Genomic DNA, 18,571 nt, shown 5'->3' on the forward strand with positions numbered 1-18,571 from the left:
TGTGTGTGTGTGTGTGTGTGTGTGTGTGTGTGTGTGTGTGTGTGTGTATGTGTGTGTGTGAAATGGGGTGAAACATGGTGGGAGGGAGTAAGAAATACTTTGCCTCACATTCTCAAAGAAAGAAATGGTCTAACCTTGACCCTTCTGACCCCTTATAGCCTTCACTTTCACTGCCGGTCAGATAGCGATAAAGCTAAATATAACAACTATCGTGGACATGAAGTTCCACATGTTATGAAACATTTATCTCTCTCGGGTGACTGAACTCTTAACTGATGCCACTGCACCTATAATCACATGAAAATGTGTGTCAGACAACATTGGTACACACTACATATTCTACAGGTATATTAGCCTATTGCTGAGCAGAAACACAACTGATATTTGGAAATACTAATCAGACCAAGTACTGTAACTGATGATCAACTTTGGCCATGAGGGCCCAAACTCCTTTAGCAACATTTTATTACCATTGTAAATTGATCTTCAGTCTATGCAGTATCAGAAGTATCCTTTGATGAACAACACATACCTGCTTAAACCTCAACTTTTTTGTTGGTTATACTACTGTAAAACACATAAAAGCTTATTTCAAGATGATGGTGGTGTACACTGACTGGTTTCTGAAGGTGTGATGAGCATATCACTGCGGAACTGGTACGTCTGGGCATGCCAAACTAAGATCTTCTATTCAAACATGTTGACTTTGTTTTGCCAGTGGTACAGCTGTAGCATTTGACTTCCAATCCTCTGCTTGTTGCTAAAAACTTAATTGCACTATGTGTCTCTGGGAATAGTCTTCTAAAAATTATTTGTGATCATAAAGAAGGGAGAGAAGTTTGCTTGATCAACAAAGGAAAGTCAAGAGGTTCTGACGTGACTACAACATACTATTGCCCTGCAAATTAGCTAAATATCTGTGCTTTTAAGGTCACAGAATCCCATAGAAACAGCCATTGTTAAGAGGAAACTAGTGAGGCATTGGTCCTTTTAAATATTTGTAGCATGTTGGGTTTTGTAAAGATGCCACTGTGTTGTAGGAACCTGCTCACAAGTAAGCTTGTTTTGTCGGACTGGAAATAGGCTTCAAAATAAGAGGCCCAGTAGCTTACTAAAACACTGCTTTTGCCTTGCCAGAGAGGTCCCAACCTTCCAAATTCCAATGTTGTGGTTTGGTCAAACATTTGTATTTCTACACGTGAATGGATTTTGGAATACTTCTCTACTCTCAAAAAGAATGAGAGCTCATCTCCAGCCTGAAAAATTGCAGGTTACTAAGAATCCTTGATAAGCCCTAAGCCTAAGGCAAGACAGAGTCACCTGAGTGTCTCGCATAAACATATCAAAACATGCAGATTTTAAATGCCTAACAGTAATATCATGCACCTTACTTATGTTATTTGGAGCTATTAGTACTTACCTAAGATCCATTTGTTCACAAATTTTGCTTTAGTCTCTTTTTAGGAAGTTTTTTTTTTGTAAATGGCCAGTGACCAAATTAACAGAATAAAGAAAAATGACAAAATACTCCCTTAAAGGCCTACATTTAGAGTTTTTAATGTGATTGCAAAATGTCTTGGATTATTCTGATAACTGGAACACTCCTAGCGATCATTGGTGTAAACTTTGTGTTGCTTTCAGCACAATCATCTCAATGTCAGGATCTGTAGGTGGGAGGGTGATGGGGGAGAGGTCTGCCATAATGTATTTTTTGGTATTGCCATCAGAGGGATCCAAAGTCAGATTATCGTTTTGAAATTATTCTCACAGTTAATTTAAATCTGTGAAACTCCAAAAAAGATATCATGTATATTTAGAAATGAAACTCAGTATCTTTTAAAACAGGTGGGTTCAGGTGACATGCTTCAATGAGGACAAGGGCTGCTGGATTTAAATAGTTGATGATCTAACAGGAGCTTGCAGCAGCACAGCTCAGGGAATTACTGTCACAGTCCTTGCTGTTCCACCTTAACCCTCACTCAGGTCTTACCTGTGGGGACCTAATTCTGTCAAGGAAGACAAAACAGAATCCATCCAATCAGGTTATTGTATGCCAGCTTCTAATGCGTCGGTTTACTGATGTAACAGCCAAGTTTGTCTTGATGAGAGTAAACAATCAGTGTAACATGTTCTTAAATACAGTGAGGGATAATGCTTTATAGTCTGCATGACCTAATTATTATCATCAAATATAACAATCAATAATTACACTAATTATTTTAAGATTCTGATGTAAAAACCCAAACTATACGTGTGCAAGCATTATGTATCATATATAATTTTATTTTCTGAATTAAAATATCATTTTTACAGAATAGATACACCTTCTAATTTTAACTGCAAAATAGGAGACATGGACATCGGATTAATAAAGTTATACATATAATTTATATGAAGCCCATATGCATATTTTGGGTTCTGATCATAACCAGCTGGCGCACATCTGAACAAAAAAAAGTTTTTATTTAGCTCAACATTTTGACCAAGTTGGAACACTTAAATGAAATATACTTTATCAACATTTTACTGCATACATACCTAATCCATGGCATATAGAGTTGTTAAATATGCCTCTCCTGGCACATAAAACAGTATTTGCTGAGATGATGTGGATTCTCTCCAACTGATTAAAGTGGCGGGTCAGCAATGGACACATGATGATGTCTGTAGACAGAGGTAAATATACTTACAAATGAGTAAACAAAACATTGTGACATTTGACTCTACAATTATGGAAATACGGGCAATACTGTATGTATGCAGTTAAGGTTTTGTATTTATTCACAATTTCTGCCAGTTTCTCTAAAAACAGTGTTTTCATCATTTACATTTGTCGCTCTGTTTGTCACCAAACTTCATCAAGTTGTAAGGAGGGGGAAAAACAGACAACCCCATGAGTTGAAAGCTTTAATGTGCCACATAAGATATATAAAAAAACATGCAGTTTCTCCATAAATATTTCAAAAATAATGAATATACAGAGGATGTTTACATTCTGTATATATCCTGAGTGACAATTAGGGCTGTCTTCGACCAAAGAACTTTTTTGTCGACTAACACACTCATAAGTTTTTGTTGACTAATCAGTTTTAAGACAATTTGCACCATTGAACTGTGAGTTTCTACACAAAAAAATCACAGAAAACCACCACTTTAAATCTTGTGTTTACCAGCGACCTATTCGTAGGTTTCTTAGCATGAAAAAAACAACTAATAAACTAAATAAATCTTAATCGACTAAGACTAAAATGACCGATCAGTCGACTAATCACCAAAGAGGGGGCAGCCCTTGTGATAGTACTGTCCTCCGTGTGTGTACAGAGCTCTTTAATGGTGAATACTGTATATAGGGCAGCGTTGTTTTCATGGTGGTTTTGTTTACCCTGTTCTCAGGTTTGTATTATGCTGCCCTCTGGTGGCTGTGACTCAAATAAAAAACCAATACCATGTAAAACTTCCTTTATGTGGACGCAAGATAAAACATTTACAGGATCATTTGCACAGGGATTTAAAAACATAGTGTGATTAAAGATATTCATTGTATGTTAAATATATCAATTGCATTTACTTGATGTTTCTGTAATTATTTTGAGCCTCAATTACATCATATTTTCTCCACAGAACACTCTGGGAATATAATCTGAGAATATGAATATTCAGGCATTCAAATTATATGTGCACTTCTGGTAATATTGACAAAGGGATTTTGAGTGAACAAATTGTTAATTTACACAGAAAAATATGGCACACGCATAACATGACAGACACAAGGAAACTAGGACAAATTTATATCATATGACAGAAATATATAATCTGTTCTCTTTATTTTACCCATTCTGTGACATATTTCAATTTGCAATATTGCCCAAACAGACAATGAATTGCATAATTAACTTCATAATTTTGCACTACTTTAAACACAACATAGCTATATTTCTGATAAACTTGAACCTTGTCTTTCATTCATCATTAACTCATGACAAAGAAAATAATACAAATGGTAAAGTGCCCTTGCTTAGCCTACAGTGGATTACAATGACTCGTGACTGGCCAGCGTGTAGTGCTAATATCAGATAATGCTGCAAAACTTTGAACACCCACTCCATTTAAAGTCTACACTTCACAGTCTCGATTGATCGGTTCTTAACGTCTATCTACTTGACAATGACAGGAGCACACACTCATTTTTTTATAATGGAAAGTCCCGACAATCTATATGATTAAAACTCCAGACCATTAAACACACCCCGGAAGTTTAATAATAAAGATATATTGAATTAAATTAAACGTAAAGGAATATTTTTTTTGAGTAAATTGGGGTAAATTTAGGAAAACAAAGCAGTGGTTTCTTACTTTAACAACACATGTGAATCATAGAATCTAATTGTATGTTGCCAGCTGTAATTAATAGTGTTAAGTATAACAGAACATTCACCACTTGTCAGTAAAATATATAATATATTAAGTGCATACTTTGAGTGATAGTGTTGGCATTTTCATTTAGATATAGAATGTTCCCAATAATAGAAAAAGTCACATGGCGCCATGCATTTGAATTGGACATGAGATTTAATCAAAATCTTTAATTAAATATAGGGTGCAACATGTTTGTCTGTCATTGTAGAAGTAATGCAAAGTCAGAATTCATCTCAACACAAGACACGCTATAAAACTAGATTTGCAAGCATGCTGAAGTTACCCCGTGCAACCTGTAGGACATGCATCACAAATACTGTACAATCTGCAACTACATGCAAGCAACCATGCAAATTGAATACATTTAAATGAGCGTTCATTGCAAAAACAATGCATTGGATTTCTTGGTAAGCTACAATAAGAAATCTGTGCAACTCTTACCTGTCCTGCAGAACTGCTCCTCCTCTTGAATTGTTCAATCTCTTGCACTCCAAGTTCCCTCTCTTCAGTGTGCAAGGCCTGAGGTGAAACCTGGTGCAGGCAGACAGCACCCTTATGTGTTGTACCTGCTGGGCTGCAGCACTGAAAGCCTGGGACCCCGGACCAATGGGAATAAAACGTGTGCCAAGGACCATCTGCAATGGAAAAACAAATCCTATAAAAGATTTTGTGGATTCTGCTGCACGGGGTTATGGTGTCCAGCTGCCCAGAGTCTTAGTGGCACCTGCTTTCTCTGCCTCGGCTAACGTGCACGTTTCTCTGTGTCCTCTAGTGGCTTTAAATACTCTAAACCTGGACCTGGATGGCCCCTTCACCCTCCACCTGTATAACTCTTTCTTTAATGTTCATTAGAGAGTTAATTATACTTTTGCTACTGTTAAATACTACTGTGTTTAATCTACGCTTCATGGATATTCTGGCAAGACAATTATGGGAATATATCATCTTGTCATATCAATATACAGTATACAACTCACAGCAGATTAAGTAAAAGTATTTTTCAGAAGTGCAAGCAATCACCAGTACCACTTAATTGCTTCGACTGAAAAAGGTCGAAGCTTTGGGCTTAAAAGGTTCAGGACAGCGAAAGATATTGTGGTAACATGCTCAGGCCAGGTTTCAAGAAATAAAGCGATGAGTAATGAAGAATCATCTCATTTACAGCTCTCGGCTCTGGTCGACAGCTTTTGCTTTCACTTTAGCTCTTTCTAATCCCTCTTGTGCCGTAAGCCCTCTATGAGCTTCAGAGGAAGACATCTGGAAGGTATACTTATGTCCCATTCACCTTTCCTCTCTAGGCTTCATTGAGAAATACCTTTTGGTCTTTGCAAACACAGCAATATTTCTTCTGGGTATCTATCAAAGGAAGCATGGCTAAAGTTGCCGTTTGATATTTTTCTCTCCGTTAGATTGCATTTGGAAACATCCTTGTTTTGTACTTTAAAGCTGCAGCGATCAATATTTATCAACTTACTAAGTGTAATATGAAAGGAGTGGCTCGGTTGAATAGATATTTACAGGTGTGGTGTGACTGCTCTACAGACAGACCTAGCCCACAATTTCACTGTAATCTCATTTGCAGCTGCAGGAGACAGCTGTTTGTCGCACAAAAAACCCCTCTAACAAACCGACTGGCCAGCACTTTCAATCAGACAGATTAAGTTTTCTGCAAGCTGGTGAACATAGAGGTTAGATATTTTCTTCAGGGTTGGATACCTATACAGTATATATTGGACTTCCATTTGTCAGGACAGAATCACGACTTTAAATGAATTCTATTGCTGCTGGATGTGTAAAGTCAATTGTGTCCAACTAAGGTACTAATAATACTGTATGTCCCATTTGTGTTTCTGTGTCCGAGTGGATAAAGCAGTCAATTAATGCAGCTTTAAGGCTATCATTCACCTTACAGGGAACAGCTTTATATATAAATCCTCTGGTCAAAATAACTCTCTGTGCACTACTAATGAAGATATTATCAGAGTGAACTGTTTTTCTTTCATATTGAGGTTCTTTATATACTTATATATTGTATTACTTAATACTATTTAGAAGTGGTTTTTTTCAGTATTTCATAGTTAACAAAGCTTTCAACAGAGACAACTGTATTTTGATTACAGAGGTACAGAGTTTCAAGGAAAAACTTGTGTTGCGTAAATTGCATACGTTATTCTAAAAAGAATAATTCAAATGATTATTATGGGAAAAAACGTCAAATTCCAAATCTCCATGTCTGACACAATCCAATAAAGCCATCTATATTTAGGCTCACTAGATGTGCTGCTTCACCTTTAATCTCCTCCCATTGATAATCTGGAGTGGAGCATGTGTTGGATTCTCTCTGCAGTTAGATGAAGCATATGGCTCCATCATCTGTGGGCCGATTTATGTCCAAGATATCCCTGCTTGGCTGCTATACAGCAGGACTAAAGCCCACAACTCTCACTGACAAAACCTGATTTAGCCACTGCCCATATGTTCTCAATGGACTCCTGCCTTGGTTCAGGTCACCAACTGTTCACACATTCAATCCACTTTAATTGTTACTTTGAAGTAAAAGTGCTCCATGCCGATAGATGTGTCATGAGACCGAAACCCTAGACGATAGATAAGAAGTAGACGCAGTCACCGTGACATCACCCATTGCTTTGTTGCAGTGTTGAAGCCTTGAGTTTGTCCTTTTGGCCGTGGTCATCTTGGTTTTTGCAACCTGAAATGACACGAGAGGGTTCAATACGATCAAACACTGAGTAAGACATTATTAAGTGACCAAAATTACACAAGCCTAAAATGAGTTTCTGAACTTTATAACTCAATAGACAACACGTAGGAAATACCTAAAATTATCATAAAGTACTGCCTTACCTTGGGATGAACTTGCAAGTCATCCAGCCACAAGCAGTTAATAGCATGAAGACATTAACATACTACAAGCGTGTTTGGATTAGAGAGGAAAAAACCTGATGCTGAGCCGCTTTTGACCCTTCACCTGCCACCCTGTGTACACATGTGTGTAAACTGTTGCCTCCGAGTTCTTATTTAGTATAGTGCACACAGCGGACTAAACATGACCGCGTCATTATATACAAACAGAGCCTGGCTCTATGTGTCAAATAGTTTGTCATACTCCAAGTAAGCACAAATGTATTAAAGAATATGCACCCATAGAACAATAGTTCACTAAAATAGTTCAGGTGTTAGAACTACATTTTGACAGTCTATTGCAAGACTTGCTTCAGTTTCTTCTTTTTTTCAATTGTGCAAATTCTCTTAACAAATTTTGATGTAATCAAATAATTGACAGCAAGAACGTTAGGACCCTGGGCGTCTGGGTTTTAAGCCCTGAATCCCTGAATCCAAGGCTAGCAAAATACACAACCAACAAGTGACTAACTATGGCACCACAATTATATAACATTGTATTGTAAAATGTTAATGTGATTAATATTCTTTATGTTTGTGCAGTTTTGTTTGTGCATATATTGCATGCATGTGTTATAAAACAGAAATAAAATGCTGTGGACCTGAGGAAAGCGCATTTACCAAAGTAAGTAAAGGTGCTACTGTACTTGATTGGGAGCATTTTGACTGCCTCCCAATGGCTCTCAATGCGGCTCTAACAGGCTAACAGTGCAAACCATTTCTATGGTGCAATCTAAGTGCTGACAGAGCCAACAGTGTGTACCTACCTGAGGAGGAGCCGGAGGATGGACGGCGTTGTCTGCTGTAACACCGTATGAGAGCAGTGCAGAGCTGCAGCCCAGGGCCAGCCAGTGGGGCACACTCACATGCACGGACGGCCCGGCTACGTAAACAAAGCACAGAGAAGTTCGGATTAACAAAACACACACACACACACACACACACACACACACACACACACTTCATTCTCTGCTCAGGTAAACATTACTCCGCTAAATCTTCACATAGCAAAAGTCGTTTGCTGTAATATTAATGCGATGAATATCAAATAGAGACCCTTTAAGTACAATTTTGAGTTATTCGTATAGTATTTCCATTTTGTGCTACTTTATACTTCACGGAAATATTATACTTTTTACTGCACTGCATTTATCAGACAACTTTAGATAATATAAAAATATAATCAACTAAATGTATTCTTGTTTATTAAGATAAGACTTTGAGGGTAACGTCGCAGCAGTATAACGCAATTATAATCAGCTCTATACTTAACCAGCCGTAATATTAACGTAAAGGACACATTAGTGGATCAGTAATTATAATAAAATAATATAACGCACATTCTTATGAAATGGGCCACACTGCATAATGACTACTCTTACTTTTGATGCGGATAACTTTGTACCTTTACTTAAGTGCATTTTGAATGCACGACTTTAAAAGAATATTCCTACACTGTGGTATTACTACTTTCACTCAAGGAGTGAAGTGTTTCTTCCACTTCTGCACAGTGGCTGCTGGTCCTGGAACTCCAGTCCAGGTTTTGTGGTGGATTTTACTTAAGGCTCTGCAGCAGCATCCCCACACGTAGCCTGCCACACACGCTGTCCGAGAGGCTGCTATGAAGTTACACCATTAAAGTAAACATTTATAGATAGATTATCCCAATTACCAGATAGGAACGCACTTGATATAGACTTAGCCGTGCCCATGCAAGTATTTCATAAACATATGCATGATGTAATGTCTTATATATAACGTCGCTATACTCGCTATAAATGCTGGTTATTGGCATTTTACTCTCAAAGAAAAAGTGCGAGAGAATTGGGTGTATGTGAGCCCGGCTGGACAATCTGTAGTGCACACGTTAACGTTGAGGGGGGAAAACTGAGGCAGCGTGGTCCCTTTTTTAAGAAAAACAAAAAGTGAACTTCCTGTTTCGGGGTGGTCCACAGTCTGTGGAGAAAGGGAGGGAGGGAGGAGGAGAAGGAGAAGGGGGGGTGCATTCCCGAATTGGCTGTGTGCAACCAACTCCAGGGGCTTTGAGGGACTCCACAGCCCGAACATGGGGTTCAATTTTGTCACCGTTTGCGCAAACGTGACTCTGAAGTAAAGCGCCATGGAACAGCACTTGTGAAACAGGATAAAGTATCGGTTTCTGTGAAGAATTCAGTGCTCTCCATCCGAGCGCGTCTTGCCAGAAAGTCGGGAGAAAAAGAGAGAGAAGAGGGGAGGCTTTACTGGAAGCTCACACACTCTCGCAGTCCTTGGACACTCTGAGCTCTTCCAAGGACTCTGGGGAATCAAGTCCAAAAACGTTTCCATGCTGAATGTTCCTGCGTTAACCTGAGGTAAGCATCTGGTGATTCAGATTCGCTTTTTGGAAATCATGGGCGACCTTTGGTAAATTGCTAATTAAGAGTTTGTTCGTGGTTTTAACGCTGTGTGTCATTTTTCGCCACTGTCGGACTTTCTGAAAATGGGGAAAAAACGTGCGTTATGAGCGAAGGTTTAGTGCGTCCTCTTTGGGATTTATCTCCTGAGGGGACTTTTACTTTCTGGGAGCGTTGACTTCAATTAATTAGGCTGGTTTACACCTCCTGTGCCCTGCAAAGTTCAGTAATTGAGTTGCATAATATCTCGACTAACCTTTCCAAATGTGTTCACTGTGATACGCCCGGTTTTTGTGGATAAATTCCTCCTCATCGCAAAGTAGCGTTGGTCCTGTCTTTTCTGTCAATTGTGGATATGTGGAGAATATGCAGATTTTTAGACATCAAAAAATGTAACATTTTTCTGCCTTTTAATATGTTTATTTCTCGGTTGAAGTGCCTATTCTGGTGGTCTGACTACGAGCACAGTTTAAAAATCATCTGGCTCAGGCCAGGGTCACAGGGCCACCACAAGAACAGCTGTTTCTTGTGAGCTGAAATACTTGAGGTGCCAATATCTTTTCCAAATGGGAGTGTTCTGTCAGGACACCCACAAAACAACACCGTCTCTGAGCGCTGTGTGCGGCTTCAGGAGGCAGCGAGCTCCTGTACACTTCGCTGAATGTGCTGCTGCATTTTTGTTCTTTCTTTTGGCTAAAATAAACATGCATCGAAGCCTCCCAAAATCCATGTCTAATCTGAGATAGATTATTGAACGTAATCTAATTATCTGTAGAAGAGGTGACTGTAGCTGCTAATGTGGGACGATTAGGCCGCTGGTCTTCATGTAGTGGCCCTGGACTGAAGAGCGTCAACACTGGACTCAATAGGACAGCCAAACACTTATTTATTCCAAAGTGACAGTGAGAAGTGCTGAGCACACAAACTCACATCCTCCCTAAACAGTATTTGCACAGACACACTCACATACACATAGAGAGAGTGTATTTGTAAGCCACAAAAGGGTCTTTAGTAGATCTCCAAAAACATGGGAGGGAGAGACAATGATTTATTTGCACGTTATTAAGTGAAGTTGTGGATTACGTACTGACTAATAATTATCTATCATTGTAATTCATTAGACTGGACAAGAGAGTGTAGAGGTCAGAGGTTATGATGTTTTGTGAAACTTCCGTTTCCGTATGTTGAGAACTGGAAAACAAGCGTGTAAGTACCCTTTTTAGATGTTTCGTTTGATTACAGGAAAACAGAAAATATAATCAAGTAAACGGCATGGGTTCAGCTTTTTACAGAGGAGAACTCGGGGCCCTTCTCAAGGTTGAGACATGGTAGGGGGGGGGGTTCGAAGGAGGAAAGTGCACTTGTCCTTTGGCCACATGTGAAAAGCTCTGCAGGGGAGCTTCCTCACCCTCCCTGGTCTTTATCAAGTGTGTTAAAGCCAAAATGCTCCTTAATGGGAATGCTCTTAAACAAATAGACCATACAGGAAGCGACTGTCCTCCTATCCAGTCACAGGGGAGGACTGATGTGGTTTATCACCGCCATATCAGAGCGCTGATAAGTCTCTATCAGCCTGAATACAATTGAATGTAGTGGGATGAATTCCTTCTCCCATTAGGACAGTATAAACAAAGGTAGGTGAAGGACGGTATGTTTAATCTGTACACTTAAAGGGACAGTTCACCTCTTACCTGTAGAGCTATTTATCAATCTGGATTATTTTGGTGTGAGTTGCCTAGTTTATTTCAGCGGTCGAGTGCCATATAGTCCCGTTATATTGAAGAGAAGGCAGACATCTCTGCGGCTGATATCTCCGAAACTCCTTTTTAGCAACATTTAAAGCAGGGGCAGCTGGAGCGATGACAGTTCATCAGGACAAAAATATCTCAACATGGACTCCTTGTAGATCTCCCTGGCGTTAATGATGTTTTTTAATCGAGCCGCTAGTTCTCTGATACATTGGTACCCAGAGAGGCAGGCAGCAACAAGTGGCCTGTTTTTTTCCAGATTCCATTTTGGTCCGCTCAGCAAGAAACATGAGTCACGTGATGCCTGCAATCCCCCCCCCATACACAGACATATCCCCCGCCTCCTTTTCCCCAACACCCTCCCACCTTCCAGTGAGAGGGAGGTGAGGGAGGAGGGGGGAGGGAGAGAGCGGGGCAGAAAGACCACCCTCACTGGGATCACAGCCCCTCAATCAGACCCTTTCACACCCTGTGAACCTGAAACAATCAGGGTTTAATAGCAGCTGTCTGTCTGTGCCGGCCCCGGCTAAAACCATGTAGGCTCACAGCGCGGAGCCGATCGGCTTCGGTCGCTGAGAGAACGGAGTAGACAGGCCTGGGGATGCTCCAAAGGACACATAAGCAAAGGAGACACACACAATCAAACACTCTTTCTCTGTCTTTATCCCCCTGCTACTCTTTTCTCTCCTCGTATTCTAGTTTTCCTCCCGCACTCCAAGGCTCATTTAGAGACGGTGCGTCCCCCTCACATCGCCGGTGTCAGGGTCTGGTATTTGAAGGTTATTTTGGTTCATCGGATAGAATTTGTGTTGCTTTCAAACTGCTGCAAGGGTTCATTCACCTTGTGTGTCGTCATTCATGGACGTTGTTCGTTGAGACCAGAGTGAATTGTGTTCGGTTGGTTTTGGTTATCATTGAGCCTAACTTTGTTCCGTGGGAGCCACAGTTATCATTCAAGCCAGCGGTCTGAAAACCCCTCTTCCTGGAAATATATCATTGAATACATCTATCATGCTGAAATGAGAATGAATGACACCAGAGGGCAAAGACATTAGACACTTTAGAAAGCTTGACTCACATTAGCCAAAGGGCACACATATTAGAAAGAGGAAATGTTGCAGTCGTGTGAAATATTCAGAAAATCATTGTTCATGGTCTCTTAGAGCTTTCCCACCCATTAGAAGGCGTATCAGACAAATTGATCTCCAGAGACGATCAGTTCAAAGCAATAGAGAAATGAGAGCTTGGCTGTATTAGATGTCATTACTTTATAGGATGGATGATGCAAAGTTTAAACCTCACATTTACTCCTAATGTCGTTTGTTCTGGAAAAGCAGGATCCCATAACTTTCCACTATTTTCTGGCATTTTTTAGATGAAACAATCAATTAAAACATGAACAGATTAATCGATAATGGAAATAATGGTTCAAGTGTTTCTGTTCGTTGTAATTGTATTGTGCCAAAAGGCTCGTCCTCCGAGAATTTCCAACAATAAGGGCGTCCCATAAAACAACCCCGTTGCCAGAGGGAACATTGATGTTGGATGATTCGGCAAAAACCTTGGCTGACGTTCAATGACAACTGCGGCAGGGTTAGGGAAAGATGCTGGTAATGGTTTGGAATAAAAGCACAAACTCAAGTCTTCTCAATGAAGGTCAGACACTCTACATTTCCACCCAACACCCCGACCATAACCCTTAATGGTTATGTACTACTGATTTGTAACAGCAAATACGTTTTAGTAGTAATATAACGCTGGCCAGATAATATTTTGTATCAACAAAGAAACTGAACATATCAGCAAATTGTTCACTGACAATGGTTTAATTTGATTGTTTACTCTTGCAGACAGTGCATCATTATTGGAACGAAAGCCTGAGTTAAACTTTTTATGTTTTTAATGTTTAGGCACAAGCAGCACTTGAGGGAAAGATCAGAAAAAAACTCGAAGCACGAGACACGCCACGTTTACTTTCATATTTAACCAAAAACATGATATTTCCCGAACCTTTAATCAGCCCTAAAACTTTTGTTGCCCTAAAATTCATTCAGGATGCAAACTTCGGTCTCCGACCCTGAACACCTCCCTGTGAATTGAGAGGCATAACAAACGTAGCCCTTCCCTCGATCAATCAAACATTGCACTGGAACTTAATCCAAGCAGCAAAATGTATTGGTAGCAGGGTTGCTGATCTCCACACCCTACCGTTCCTCCTCGGTACATAAAGAGACCCCCTACTTCCTGTGTTGCCACCGAACTTTGCCAAAGGATGTAAATCTTGATCTGCAGAATTCCTACAATACTGGGCTTCACATGCGGTTGGGAGCACAACAAGCAACGAAACGAGAGTTGACGTCTTGATCCTTGGACTGACTAACCAGTCGTCCTGGTCCCTAATGTGGGAATACTCACTGCTGTAGTGCTTTAAGACTAGACATGAAATGTCAAGTCACATGTGGCACAGCAGGCAGCATTAAGAGCGATGCTGGTTGCATTTTTCAGTAAATGCAGTGTTTGTTGCCTGACAGAATATATGTGTGTGTGTGTGTGTGTGTGTGTGTGTGTGTGTGTGATACAGATTTAAGCATCGCCGCTGACAGTAACAGGCGGAGTCGTTCCCTTTTCCCATCGTCCCCCCTGCTTCTTTGAATGAGGGTGGCGGTTTTTGATAAATTTGTGTGTGTGTGTGTGTGTGTGTCAAAGCAGTTAGGCATGCTGACTGTTAACTATCATCTCATGTGGTTGATATTAGCAATCAAACTAGTGCTAATAGGATCCAGGTGAGATTTTGAATTGCTCTCACATGCACCAGCAACCCACACTGGTACTTACTCATTTTCTCGCTGTTACTTTGAGCTCGGTTTGCAACAATGGGTTTGTGGTTGGGTTTTTTCTTTGAGAGTTGGTGGTCTGCTGTGGATGACAAAGGCGAAACATTAGCAGCATCTGTGGAGGAGGCAGAGAAAAAAAAACCATCCTGTGATTTATTTTTTTCCCCCAGTTATTTCATAAAAGTCAATTTAGGCCTTTTAAGTAATAACTGGGTCAATTTGTTGCTTCCAGATGTGTGTTTGTGCACGTACGATTCTGTACCTGTATGTGTGAGTGTCCTTGGCCGCGTGTGCGTTTTCAATGTGTGTGTTCTCAGCCGCTGATGACTCACGGCTGCACTATCCTAAATGGGAAGAGGGGGCGGTGTTTGTTATTTCACCAGGTTGCCATAGCCACGGTGCATTCGGGTGCTGCCATCATCAGAGTAATTACAACACAAGAGTCTGACACTCACCCTCCTCACTGCCTGCGTCTCTCTGACGTCCACCAATGAGACCCGTGTCTCCACTTTGCTGCCAGAAAGCCAAGCAGGGTCATCCAGAGAGTTTTGATGTGATTTGAAGCCTTTTGAGTTCAACACAAAACAACAAAAACCATCTGGGTGAAACAACTGCTCCAGATTTAAAGGGCTTTTTCTGTTTTCTTTCTTCCCTCTCCAACAAACCTGCAATCCCTCATTTTAACTTTAAGTGGAGAGGTGTAGATTACTCCTCCTTACCAGTTTCTATGTAAGTCACGACATTTTCCAAGCCATTTTATGTGATAATAAGCCAACATTTTACTGCTGGAATAATTATTTCCGACTTCCATGAAGCAATAGAGAGAGCGAGAGAGAGCGAGCAGGTAGGAGACGCTAAGTAGAGAAAGAGTGCAGAGGCATATCCATGTTGCGTGTGTTTGTGATGAGACTTCTGGACAACAACTCTGTTGTCTGAGATGAGATAACTTTAGAAGATCGTTGGCTTGATAGATTATCTCGGGCAACTCGCAATCCCACATTCCACACACTCGTCTTAATGTACACACCAAGCGTGAAGATATTAATCTATAAAGCAACGCGGATATTTGTGATCACTCATGCGGTGGTATGCAGCACGTTTAGATGTCAGATATGCACAAAGATGCAGCTGCACATGAGGGGCCGACAGCTTCTGGATATTTCATTTTAATACATAATTATTTGACGCACCAGTGAGGGCTTCATAGTGCTGATTAGAATTTCCTTTTTTTAAATATATATCAGTGCCAATATGATACTTGAGTTTTGGTACTGATATCAAAACATTAACCTTTTGTTTTATCTAACAAAATATGATTTGCAAAATATAGAACTTCGCATGAACAAAATATAGTTTGATTTAGTTATTTTAGGTCAGGCAAGAAAAAGGTAAACAAGACTATGAATTTGTCCAAGCATTCAATTCCAACTTTGGATATTTGACAATTTTCAACACTCGATGTTGAGGACATTTCAGTCAAGTTTCGATACTGGAAGATGCTGTGCTCTGGTGCTAACGGCTGCTCGCTGGTCCTGTAATTATCCTGCAAATGATAAATCAAGCAATCTCTAAGATTGAGAGAGCGTATTCTCAGCCATGTAAACTTTCCATAGATCCGTGTAAAAAGCTGTTTTAGATTTCAAAAAGGGAGTAAATGCAGTGCATTTACAGTAAACGACATCACTCGTTTATATTTTTAAGTAAAACTAAGGACATCTCGATGTGTTCCAAGTTTATAGTTCCAAAAAATTTCAAACAATGGATGACCAAAACCACATTGGCTTCGTACTGCATGCCCATGAGAAAGGAATAGTGTGGTCAGCTTTTCTCTGTCTCTCTTTGCATGTTTTCTTCTCCTTTTTCTGTTACTTCTCTTTCAAAGTTTCACGTTCTGTATAAATCTCCCTCCTCCTCCTCTGCTGCTCGGCCCCTTGCGTCCAATGCCACGTTAACTAGATCAGATGCCATAACAGGAAGTCGGTCCTCATACATGGACGTAGCGCAGTGACACACGCACATGACTTACAACCACTGCAAGCCAAATGCAGGCCGAGCCGTCACTGATACACTCACATGAATCTGCTGTGGGTCAAAGGTAGCTGCACTCGGTCGAACAGCCTCATATTTACTACAACAGATTCGACATGACATTCGGTCCACAGAGCGCTTTGATCAGACTCCAGGCTGCGTGTAGAAAGTCACAGGCTCTCACTGATGAGTCGAGAGGAAACTCCGCACCTTCATTTGAATTCATAAGTGACATCTGTTGATTGTTTTCGGAGCCGAAACGATGATAAATCCTCCGTCAAAGAGAAGCATCTGCGACCGAAGCGATCTCACTCAGGCCGAAGAGCTCTGCAGCATGTGATTTAACAAAAGTGATGTGGTGTGCTTGTTTTGTTGGTTTTGTGATAGCCTAAACTGAAGCAAACTGACTGGATGTTTTCCTCTGTAGCATCAATCAAATATTGTTTACAGTTATGTTCCCTGTGGTCCAGTGCCATAAAATGTAAATGGAAGCTAGCAGTCTAACTTTGTGCTAAAGCTGTTATTGAGAAAATAATTCTCCTCAGGAAACAATAAACTATTGGAAGGTGTAATTAACTTTGTTTCAACAAAGCTTTGCAGTCGTCTCCTTTACAGTAGAAGAAGAGACCCGTATGGAGATCACACGGTAACGCAGAAAAATACAGTTCCTGTCCGTTTGCTGCATATTTGCAAACTTAATCAAGCCTTTAGAAAAATACTGTTATTGGCACATGTTGAGAAAGAGCTTTCCATTTTCATTAACAGCGGAATTTGTCGGAGAGGAAAGAAGGGCAAAAGAGAGTATAGGGTGAACGGAAGAAACATTTCATAGTTAGTGTGGAGGAGGGAGAGAGAGAGAGAGGGAGAGAGAGAGAGATGCAGATTGTTTTAAATCCGTAGCGAGTCAGCCTCTCAAATTTATGCCCATGGGCTGCTTCTTGGGTGGGCTGCAGGGAGGGCGGTGCGCGAGCTGGAGCAGGGGAAAGTTGCCGACTCCAGACTGCTCGCCTTGCTCTGAAGCTTGGCTTTTCCTGCTGGAACACATTTACAACTCAACCGTCCTGACTGGCTGACTGACTGACTGCCTGGCCCTGCCTGACTTAACTAAACTGACTGACTTTTTCTGCTGCTTATTGAGCAACCCCCTTTTCTTGTGCTTCAGATGGTTTATCCTATTTTAATGACGTCATAATGGGATTTTAGCACCGGTAATGTTGTTGGAAGCTAAAACACAAGTTTTCATGAGCAGTCTTTTAACTTCTTTCACAATTCACCCTTTATATCAAGTTAAAATAAATTCCGTGCGTCAACTGATTTCCTTCAAGAAGTAGTTTTGTACTCCAGAAACATGTCTCTCAAGAACTTGGATCAGATACGATAATTCTGTCTCTTCTGTATTTCATGCTAGCAATGACTGTTTGTTTTTCTCAGCATGAGAAAGACCCGGGCCCACACCTAGCCCTCGGATAGATCCCCTGATGGATAGGATGAAGGAGAGTAGTTCACTCAACAACCAGCAGTGTGGTTTTCACAGTAGAGATGTAGGGCTGGATAGAAGCTGCTCGTACTGGTGTCAGCTCAACATTACATGTAGTAAAAAGTCAAATGCAGAAAGAATCCCGTGGTAGTAACGGAGTGTCTTACTCGGTGAAACAACTTGTTGCCCGAAACAATCTCAACCAGTTTGAGTTCTCCCTCTCATTGTGTCGCACTGAAACGCTGAAAGGCCTGCTCGGTGCCGAGTTTCTCTAACTTTTGAAAACGGGGAGGTTTTCACGCGCCTTAGTAACAGCGCAGAGCTGAATACACAGCGAGGGGATGACATCAGCAGCATGTAAATCAGCCTCGCAGCCGAGCAATAATCTAAACTTCAAATTCAGAGGATGCTTGGTTTCGGCTCACCACCATAACGTGCTGACGCACACGGACGCACATGTCCGTGCATGCATACACACTACAGCGATAAGAGGCCAGAAGGAAGTACACAATTAGTTGCTTTATTATGAGCAGGGATCATTTATCTTCAGATTTGAATGTGTGTCAAAGCTTTAATCAACAAAATGTCTGTGTCTAAAAATAAAAATAAAAACAGTCAAACACACATTATCCTTTAAGTTAAACTCTTCTTTAGAAAAGAAAAGTAATGCACGTGGGTGTATTTCTTCTTCCCAGTGGTCTCGGTTCATTCCAGCCTGTGTGTCTGGCCGCTTTGTGAGCTAATTCGCTCTGA

The 18,571-nt window shown here is 40.7% G+C and overlaps 1 protein-coding gene across 1 annotated transcript in view; it reads left to right on the top strand.

The window, feature by feature from the left end:
- The first annotated feature begins 9,360 nt into the window (after window positions 1–9,360).
- The window catches only part of gli1 (GLI family zinc finger 1), a 48,167-nt gene continuing 38,956 nt past the window's right edge, over window positions 9,361–18,571 (top strand). The window contains exon 1 of the mRNA XM_031843465.1: window positions 9,361–9,689. The gene's annotated coding sequence lies outside the window, so the exon portion shown is untranslated. The remainder of the gene's footprint in view (window positions 9,690–18,571) is intronic.

This window comes from Anarrhichthys ocellatus, unplaced genomic scaffold (genome assembly GCF_004355925.1).
Source record: "Anarrhichthys ocellatus isolate YVR2014 unplaced genomic scaffold, GSC_Weel_1.0 scaffold1, whole genome shotgun sequence".
In the NCBI taxonomy this organism is placed as follows: domain Eukaryota; kingdom Metazoa; phylum Chordata; class Actinopteri; order Perciformes; family Anarhichadidae; genus Anarrhichthys; species Anarrhichthys ocellatus.